The sequence below is a fragment of the Passer domesticus genome, chromosome 4 (genome assembly GCF_036417665.1).
Source record: "Passer domesticus isolate bPasDom1 chromosome 4, bPasDom1.hap1, whole genome shotgun sequence".
Lineage (NCBI taxonomy): Eukaryota > Metazoa > Chordata > Aves > Passeriformes > Passeridae > Passer > Passer domesticus.
In genome coordinates this window covers 63,764,371-63,775,291 of record NC_087477.1, presented here as the reverse complement: position 1 = coordinate 63,775,291, position 10,921 = coordinate 63,764,371, and the positions used below count along the sequence as shown (strand labels likewise).

At 34.8% G+C, this 10,921-nt stretch overlaps 1 long non-coding RNA gene across 1 annotated transcript; it reads left to right on the top strand.

Moving 5' to 3' along the window:
• The first annotated feature begins 1,885 nt into the window (after nt 1–1,885).
• LOC135300056 (uncharacterized) lies at nt 1,886–8,942 on the top strand. The gene is made up of 3 exons (XR_010361927.1): nt 1,886–2,131; nt 2,256–2,326; nt 7,443–8,942. It is a non-coding gene; the product is annotated as an uncharacterized LOC135300056 (long non-coding RNA).
• Nucleotides 8,943–10,921: the final 1,979 nt, after the last annotated feature.

Below are 10,921 nucleotides of genomic sequence, written 5' to 3'. Positions count from 1 at the left end.
TCCAGAAGGAACCTTGACAGACTTGAGGTGTGGTATAATGTGAACCTCATGAAGTTTAACAAGGCAAAGTGCAAGACCCTTTTCTGGATTGGGCAAATCCTCAATATCACGACAGACTGGGGGATGGATGGATTAGGACTAGGCATGCTGAAAAAGGAGTTGGGATATTGGTAGATGAAAAATTACATGTCAGCTGACAAGGTACATTTGAGGGACAGAAAGACAATTATATCCTTAGCTCACCAAAAGAACTGTGCCAGCCAGTTGAGGTATGAAGCTCTTTCCCTATACTCTACTCTGGTGAGGTGCCACCTTGAGTGCTGCATCCAACTTTGGAGCACCCAGGACATAAAAACATGGATCTGTTAAAGTGGATCCATAGTCAGGTCATGAAAATAATGAGAATGATTAAATACCTCTCCTGTGAGGAAAAGGTCGAGAGATTTGGGATTGTTTAGCATGGAACAGAAAAGGTGGGAATGGAGACTTTATTTTGGCCTTTCAATATTTAAAGGTGAATACTAGAAAGATGATTTTTTTTTTTTCTTTTAATGATGGCTACCTGTGATAGGACAAAAGCTAACAGATTACAGCTAAAAGCTTTGTCAGGCACTGGAACAGGTTGCCAAGAGAAGCTGTGAATTCCCCATCATTAGAAATGTTCTAGGCCAATCTGGATGGGGCTTTGAAAAATTTGATCCAGTGGAAAGTGTCCCTGCCAATGGCAGGAGTTTGGAGCTATGTGGTTTTTAAAGGTCCTTGTCAACCCAAAACCATTCTATAATTCCACAATTTTAAGACCTAAAATGTGAATCTCATTCTTTTTGCCCTTTCCATACTGTAATAGATTCAATTTCCATTCTCTTTCTCTGTGTTGTAAAACACAGTATAAAATACAAGTTAGAGATTTCGCTGGGAAAATATTTTAAAACTATCTTCTGTGAATTAGCTTTTGGTGTCAATGGTTCATGTTAGCAATTTAACTATACATGGTGTATCTGTTATCACTCCATGTACTGTTTCAAGTATAGTTGAAAAGATTACATTAGAATACTCCAGAACTGCCACTTTGACTGGTACTTGGAGCCTTACTGTATTGCAGTTTTCACAAACACTATTATTTACATTGATGCATTGGTACTTAAAATATCCATTCTTCTCATAATGTTTTGTAAGAATGTATAACAAAGCTTTTCTTCTGTCTAAGGAGAAATTTCAGCATAAGATGCCAGCTGAAAGCCACTGTATCTATCAAACCCTGAGAAGAAAAAAATAGAAAAAATAGAAAAAAGCCAAGATAATATGTAGAATCTCTTATTTAACTCTTGTGTATACTATATTAAATTTCTAAACCTCATTTACATTAGTTGAATTATCCATTACAATTCATTTACAATCAAAAAATTACTCCAAAGATATGTGTACAGAAATGTTCAAAATAATTCAAGTTTAATACATAGTTTAACTTTTCTGAACCATGTTTACTGCAGGAATACAATCCAGCTTCCCAGTCTGCTATGAAGATCATACAAATAGCTATTACTCTTCAAGACACCAAGCCCTTAAAAGGAATTTGAACAACTTTATGCAATTAATTTTACATGATATTTCAAATACAAATCTAGTATTATTTTATAATCTATGTTAATGAATGATTTCATATGTTGTGGTATCAAAAATTAGCATGTACTAACTACAGAAGGTTAATAAATTATTTTTACTGCTTGGGCTAGAATAGAGTGAATTTTATTCCTTGCAGATTGTATGGTGCTGTGTTTTTTGATCTGTGACCAAGACAGTGTTGAAAACACACTGGTGTTTTCATTGTTGTTGAACAGTGCTGACTTTAAGTCAAGGACTTTTCATCCTCTCATGTGCCCAGCCAAGGAGTAGTCTGGGGATGCAGGAGAAAGTGAGAGGAGACATCGCTGGAACAGCTGACCTAAGTTGACCTAAGGGATACCCCATACCATATTATGTCATTCTCAGCAATAAAAGATGGGGGAGAAAAGGAGGAAGGAGGTGATGTTCTGAATACAACATCTGATTGCCCAAAACTGTTTGTCCCTGCTATGCTACAGTGTGGTGAGTTCCACATTCCTTGAAATGGCTGATCATCTGCCTAGCAATGGTAAGAGTGCATTAATTCCTTTTTTTGGTTTGCTTTCATGTACAGTTTTTGCTTAATCCTTTAAACTGTCCTTATCTCAGCCTTCACCATTCTAATTCTTTTCCCCATTGCATTGTGCGGGAAGAGAGCAAGTTGCTGTGTGGTGCTGAGCTGCCTACTGGAGTTAAGCTACAACAGTCCTTTAGGGAACCCAGGGTGAGTCTTGAAGGGTTTGTGATAAGGACAGATTCCAGTGTGATGGACTGAATTTATTGCTGCTGTAACTGTTCAGCTATTACCTGCTAGTCTCCTGTACTTGCCATAGGGCTTGCTTGCCTTATTGTATATAAAAGTCTAGTGCTTGTTAGAGGCTGCTTTCACTATTTTGTGTATTGCTTATCATCTTACTGTGCTATGCCAGCAAATATTTTGATAACAGCAACAACAATCTGCCTTGGTTAGCAGATGGACAGAGCATTTTTGCTCTTCCTCTGCTCCTGTACTGGACAGGCTAGAACTTGAATCAGAACTCGAGTTAAAGGGACTAGGACCTGTGGATAAGTCTGCATGGGCACAGGGATAACTCACAGGTATTTGTGTCCATTTGTGTCCAGAGTTATAGTGTTTGTCTTCCCAAGTCACTGCTAGGCATGAGGAAACCCTGCTTCCCTTAAAAAATCTGCCTGCAATAGGAAGCAGTGAACTAATTCCTTACCTTGCTTTCCTTCTGCATGCAGCTTTTGCTTTAATAAGCTTAAGCAAGTGTTCAAGCAGCTCTGTGGTGCTTAGCTGCCTACTGGGGTTGACTTAAACAATTAACAGTCACTGTTAAGTTACAATACTTCTTTATTTTCTGTTTTCCTATTATTGTTCAAATTTGTTGCTTTCTTGATAGATAAGTGCTTTCACTCTCTTCATGTCCAACTTCTGATAAAATTGCAATGAAACAGTGACCCTGTGTTAAAAAGATTCGTTTGTTACTATGGCAATGGTTGAATAATTATAGACTAAGAGTCTGGCTTCATTGCTAAACTGAAATTGTAGATGTTTTATAAGGCATTCCACCTGTATTCAGATATCTCAAGTAAACTTTTGATCATGGCTTCTGTGAAAAACTAACTGATTTTAAACATTTACCACATATATCATTAATTTGAACTTATTTAACAGATTAGTAATGATGGGAGAAAAGATAAATGCTAGCTGTGGCATTTCATAAAGCCTGCCGAAGTTTGTAGCACATCAAACATTTGAATTATAAGACTTGTAATCTAGGGCCAACTCTATTATGGTGGAATGGTTTAGCATCCTAAATAAATTAATAAATGACAAATATCTGAGTTTGCAATCCTGTTACCACTTTCCATGAGGTATTGTTAAGTATTCGGAGGGAAAAATATATAGAATTTTAGTGCTACTGATTAAACAAATTTGTAATTCTTTGTAAGTTATTTCAAGTGTCCATGTCATTGATTTCATTTGTGTTTTGTTAATATATACATTTTAAAATAACAAATAAAGGTTATCTACAATTTTTTAAAATTCTTTCTGAACTCAATTTAAGTATTTTTAAATTATTTCAGATCATATGAATACAGAAAGATAGCTTAAAAAAATTGGGAAAGCTGTGTCTATCAAGTACCAAAAAATGAATGAATGAACATTACTTGTAAAACGTCCTCATTTTGTTATCATTACACTGTACTTAAACTCATCTGCATACCAGGGAGCATTAGCTGAAATGCAATTTTCAGTTTTATGAGACAATTAGACTTAATAGAATGTAACAGGATACAAAGTACTTTGTTCTTTTGTATCAGCTGTGTTTTAACCTTATCAGAAAGTCAGATCAAAACTACTATTCAATAATTTGAAATGCCTATAGCATAAAATAAAATACAAATGTCCCTTTAGGGACCTAGAATTAGTGTTTTCAAATAGAAGATTAAAGACAGTGAAAAGATGCCTTTGAATTCAAAAGCTCAGTAGCAATAACACTGATTTCAGTTCTGGTATTTCAAAGAACATAATTTATACTAATTTGAACAACTATGTTCTTAGGTAAGAAAGGTTTTTAAAAACTGTTGTAAGATCATCTGCTTTCTCCATTAATAGTGCAGGACAATCAAATTTCTAAAGCATTATATGTCAGATACTGAAAGAATACTGATGTTTTTAACATCGGTATGCAGAAAACAGAAGCAATCTGAATTAAATAAGACAAACGTTAAGATGCACCATGAGAGTCTATTTGTCATCTGTTATCTCCTCCATAACTGAAGCATGTATGATTATTATATGTAAAGGGACAATTGATGATTTGCTTGCATAATCAGTATGTGAACAAAATTAAGAAAGTATGCTATAATTCTTTCAATTTTGGCTGTATATATCTTTTCCACAAATAGACTTTTATTGTCTTGATTTTTCACCTTATGAGAAATCAGTACAGCAATTGTCATAGGTGAATTAAAAAAATTGTCTTGAGTGTTGTGCCATGTTTATTTTTAAAAACCTACAAAACTCACTTTCCTGTTATGATTGCTACCCCAATTATTTACAAATACTGAGGAAACCCTCTGTTTGCTGAGACTGGTAGACTGGTAGTATGTGTTCTAAAAATACCATTTTTAAAAACAGTCTCTTCCTCAAGTAGTTAATAAACTTCTGGAATTGTTTTATAGAGGCAAATGTCTACAGAACACTTGCATGTGCAACCGACCTGTTTTTGTTCAAAGTGCTTTGCAACAGAGAACTTGAATGATGGCTGGGTTACTCAGGCTACTTCCCTACAGCTCTACTTAGCTGTGTATATTGTTTGTCTTACACCTAATTTTTCACATTTGAGATAATACTGACTCAAATGCTCAGTGCTATTTTGACATGGATTCCTGAGGACTAAATGTGCTTTCTGTAGTTACTGATACACTTCACCCTGGCAGAATGCAAATCATTTAACAGCTGTTTTGAACATCTTGTTCTAGACTCAAGTTGCCAATATGACATTAACTAGGGATTTTTCTATTTAAAATGTTCTCCTCTCATTTAGGCATCATGAAAGAAGCAAAAGGCTGGTCCTTCTGGGAGTTTAATTCATTTTACTGAAAACTTGTTTTCTTTTATTATTCTATTAATTAATTCTTATTTTTTTTATTTTACTTGTGTCTTCACAGTTTTCTCATTAATCTATATTTTCTTTCTACCATTCTTCTTTTTTATCACTTTGGCATTAATATTTTTACATTTAAAATACAAGTATTGACTGAAAAGGAGGAACACTTTATTATCTGAAAAACTACTATACCATGTCCTCTTACAATAAACATTGTTTTCACATCTTACAGATTTATTTTTTTTTTTAAGTTCAAGGGAGAGAAAAAAAATCCCAAGTATCACAATATATTTTATTTGGTAATGAGCATATGCTTAATATAGTATTCCTAAGATCCTTTTTGATTATCCACCTGTGTGCATTAGAAAAGATGATCCCATTAGGAGATACTGTCATCTCTTTGGCTGTTGTGTTCAGAGGAGCATAAATTCAAGCTACTAAAATTTCAGCTTCTACTTACTGAATATTTCTTAGGTGTCACAGAACTGAAACCATCACTGCATCTGCTCCATATCGAGCAACCTGGTCTAGTGGGAGGCGTCCCTGCCCATTGCAGAGGGCTTGGAACTCAATGCTCTTAGAGGTCCCTTTTAACTCAAACTATTACATGATTCTCTATGCTGTCGCTAACACTTCCATTTTTGTTTTGCAGATTTTACTTTTTACTCTAGAAACCCAAGCATAGTGCACAAAGAAAGTGAACAGTAGACACTGAAGTTCATTACAAATATCTGATAGTATGTGTCAACAGAGACTTAATAGCCAATAAATATAAAATATTTTTTTCCAATAAGTTACAATGTCATCAGGAACAGGAATCAATGGGGAGCTTGAGCAGATCTCACTCAAAGAGTAATACTAAGAAAAAAGCATGCTGAAAATCATCCTCCTCATTGACACTTCCTTCATTTGGGGGAACCCCACAGGGGAGGATATGTATCCATGTTTCCTGTTTCATATAAATGCTTTACCATTTCCTGTGGGCATTTTCCCCCCTAACTCCTGTCTCTCTCCCTCTCTCTCTCTCTCATTTTCTCTACTTCAGTTACTCCAAGGTAACCTTCATAATTATAGTTCAGGTATGCCATCAACTACACATTCTGCTAATAAATGTTCATATATATGAACCTGTCTTAATATTCTTTCTGCAAAAAGCATATATTTAGATAGAAAGTCACAATTATTTTATGAACTAAAGGAAGACAGTTGCAGTATGTATTGTAATTATTTATTTCTCATCAGCCTTTTAATGCAGTTCAAAATGGGCAAGTATTGGTTCTAGCTGCCTCAGCTAGGTATTTGATTTAAGTTTCATGCTTTTAATTTTGTTAAAACAATTTTGTCTATTACACCCCTGAAGCAATAAATCATCCAGCTTCCCTAATTGCCCTTCCTGTCATTTGAGAATTTCAAGAGAAATATAAGAAACGCCTACCTCTTTTGATCAGATCAAAGATTCCTTTAAAAGCTTGTATACCGATTTACCAGGAAAATGCATGTTTCACCACTGTATTTTATTAATTATTTGCTTATTTAGCTTTTATGCATTTTTTCAGAAGGCTTTTTCCCTCTTTTAGTATTAAATAAGGTCATAACTTGCTAAAGTGGAAAAAAAATTCTTAAAGCTTAGATATCTAATCTACTGACTTGAAAGGATTTTTTACTGTAAATTATGCAGGTATACTTATATATTAACTTAAAAATATAATTCCATATTTGATTTATATGATGAAAAAAGTTGAGTAAGGAAATAAATTACTTCCTAATTCTGTTAGGGAAATATTGAATTCCATGATTATCAATATTAATTAGTACAGGACACATACCATACCTGCACTTTAGAATGTGTATTGTTTTTCACTTAGTTTGTGGTCATTCTAAATATTTGTGGAATATGTTTTCTCTTTTTCTTCCCTCCTCCCCTGACATTTTTATCTGCATTTTTGCTGAAGAAACCTCTTGTTATGACTAAACAGTATTCTAAAGCTGCAAAAATAAAATGCAGCAATGTTTCTGATTGATCTACAGAAATACATATAGAAAAATTACTTTCTAATACATTTTTATGGTACCTTAAAATATGTACACTAAGATAACCCAATTAAACAAAACACATCATGTAAAACTACCTGGATTCCTTTGGAAGTAAGGTATTATATGTAGTGGTTACAACATATTACAGTGGTTAAAAATTGCTAAGGTATATCTTTTGCTTTTCAGGTACCTACTAGAAAGATGTAAGGACAATATATTAATCATAATGACATAACATTGAAATGAAGGTCTGTCAAAAGAAGGGGAGTAAGACACTGTGTAATTTGTCTTGCACAAGTGAAGTCCAGCCTTCTGGTATCTGAAGATATTTAAAAACTACAGAAAATAAAACAATTCCCTCTACCACTGTTTGGAAGAACTTGACACAGATGAATAAACAGCATAAAGGAATGTATGAGTATGTCTGGGTGAAACACTCTCAAGATTTAGGTCAAAATAAGCTTGAAAATTCACTTGATGCATTTGAAAATCCATGTTGAGTAGAAATGAATCAATAGTAAGTACAGGAAATAACACATCAAGATGTATCAAGCTTGGGTTTCTACAACTCCATTCTATAATAGATCTATTGCCTGCAAACTTGGAGAGCTACCAGCTGCCTGTTTTCAAGACAAGCAGACCAGGCTTCCCACAAGCTGACAGCACAATTTAGCAACAGCATGGATATAATCTTCAGAAAAAAGACTAAGCAGTTTAATACTTATTTCAGGACATATTTGAGTCTGAATTGTTTATTTTATTATTATTTTCCTCCTGACCCAGTTTTTTTAATGACATTTTTGTTTCCAGAGGTTCAATGTTAGACAAAATACAAACATAAAAGATAAAACAGAAGCTCACCACCACTTATTTTTGGTTAAATGAATTATTGTCTTTTAAAAACCAAGCAATAGTCCACAATGCCACTCAGTCATCAACAATCATTTGTTCCTTCACTTATTCTTAAGGAGGATTCATTTCCCACTGACATTAATGACTAAGCTGCAGCAGTTTTCAAGGAAAATAAAAGCAGGTATCTTTAGCATCCAGGATGTCATATGTATTGAAAATGTGGAATGAAAAAAGATATTTCAATCAGAAAAAAAATCTAGCCATAAATATAATCCAAAAAGTATACTAGACATCTATCCATCAAAACCAAACAAAATCACCGTCTATGATAATTTTTGCCTTGTCTTACTCCAATACAGTTTTTCCCATTTCCTTTGTTTCTGCTGATTAATAAAAAGATAGAGATTAAATGAACATATTTTTTTTTACTAAAAGAGTCTTGAGATTCCCTTAAGCCCATAAGTATTTTGAATTTTCTCATTTAAAAACTTTTATTAAAATACACCAAGGATTAATAGGAAGTGCCACACTTGCAACAAAAATTTCAGATGTTTGATTTTCTTTCTTCATATTTATAATTGTTTTGTAAAGGAAATAGCATAGATATTGCATATCTATGATATATCTATATTTTTTGAATATTTTTTAAAAAAATATAATACTTTGTATCATTATATGTAAAATAGTTATTTATTTTACAACTACTACTGAATATAGTAGTTCAAATTACACAATAATTAAGCTTGGTAGGAGTATAAGCATAGTAAATATTTTGTTTCCTCTGTCATTTGCTTGAGTTAATGTTCAGCATAACTTTTCCACTACACTGTTTCAGTATGCTTTATAAAAAATTATTATAGTAGATAAAAATTAATATGAAAATGTAATAAAGTGCCTCATTTCATGTCAGAAATGTTAAAATAGTTCATTTTGTGATGCTTTTTTATGTTGGTGAATATGTATAGTAAGAAAATATTTCATCAAGCATTAAATTGAATAATTTACTTCCAATATCTTCTATTATTAGACAGTGTAAAGCACAAAAGCAATTCATACAAATGCAGTCAATATGTACATATGTACTGCAATAAAATAACAGAAATGTTTTTTCTTTCAATTTTTTACAAATTACTTAATTTTCTTTCAAAATATCATTATATGATTTTAAAAATATATGAACGGTGAATCCTTTAATTTAGAAAAAACAGGAGACACTTAGAAGCTGAAGTGATAGGATCCAAGATTTTTAGAAGGAATAAAAACATAAGATGCATGTGAGAAATGAAGGATACGGATGAGTTCTGGTAACACTCTCCTAGTTGAATGTAATGGTGGTCATTTCCCCCACAGCATTTTCATCATGTACTCTTATTTATGAACAACTACAGCATCAGTGTTCTGTCAGGCAGTTCTATTTTCCATTACTGCAGTCTCTCATAGACATTTTATGATCATCTGTAAAATCAGTTGTGTCTGAAAGAAAGCTGTCTGCAGTAAATTTATTTATTGAAAGGTTATGGCAAGACTCTGCTTTTAGATGTAAAACTTAAATCTTCTTTCTTTCAACAAGCAGGCTAACCAAAATAAATCTTGCAGGTTTTCCAGGTATTGTCACTGACTTGTTTGACTGACTTGTTCTGATGCTGTGAAACCTGCAGTTTCAGTCATGCAGACCAATGAATACTTGCTATGTTTACTCTCAGTTTGGAAGGGCTAGGCTCCTTCAGGACTATGTTTGGGGAAGAAAACAACCTGCATTTCCTATCTCAGCCCATTCCTATGAACAACAGTTCAACAGCTACAGCATAACATATCAAAACACCTTAAAATACTGATTTTTTTTTTTTTCCTCTACATGTTATCATTTTTCTAAGACAGTAAGGGGGACCAATCTGATTTTTCTTTACGCCTCCCCACGTGTGACACGCGCGGTGACAAAGGGCCGCACGGCTGTGCCCGTGCTGGGAGCGCTGTCCCGGGCAGGCTCCGCCTGGCAGCCGAGCGGGCACAGAAAGCTGCCGCGGCCGGGCTGCCAGCGACCCCCCTTGCCGGCGGGGAGATCCCCTGTGCCCGGGGGAAATGCCCGGGAAATCGGGCCGTGCGAGGAGCTTCAGCACACAAAGCCAGCGGAGGCAGGGCCCCAGCCCGGGGTGATTTTGTGGCCGCAGGAGGGACCCGCAGCCGCCGCTGCTGCTGCTCGGAAATCGCGCCTAACATACCACAGGAGCGGATGTACAGGACTTTAGACTCAAATGTGGGAAATCATGAATTTCTGATATCTATATTAAAGCCTTATAGAATCATTTAGGTCAAGATCATTAGGTCCAACCTGTACCCTGGGATTTCAAAGTCTACTGCTAAGGCATGTCTCTCAACATGTCTTTTAAATACTGCTAGGGCTTGTGGCTCAACCACTTCCCTGGGAAATTCTTCCAGTGTTGACAACCTTTTCAGGGAAGACATCTTCCCTTATATCTATTCTAAACCCATCTTGGGGCAACTTGAGGCCATTTCCTCTCATCCTATTACTTGTTACATGAGAGAACACACTGACCCCACCTCGCTGCCACTTCCTTACAGCGGGTGCATATGCTTTTTATTTGCAGGGGGTTTTGACCTTTTTTCTTCAGCTTTTCTCAGACATTTCAGTCTCTTATCATAATTTGACCAAATTGTAACCCATCAGTACTATATCACTAGAATCCATTTGTCTTTAAAATTTCTTTTTATTAAGAACTTGCATAGGACCAAGGACTTTGAACTGCCATAGGCAATGGTTCAAAGGATTATATATGAAAGACATGCTAATACTG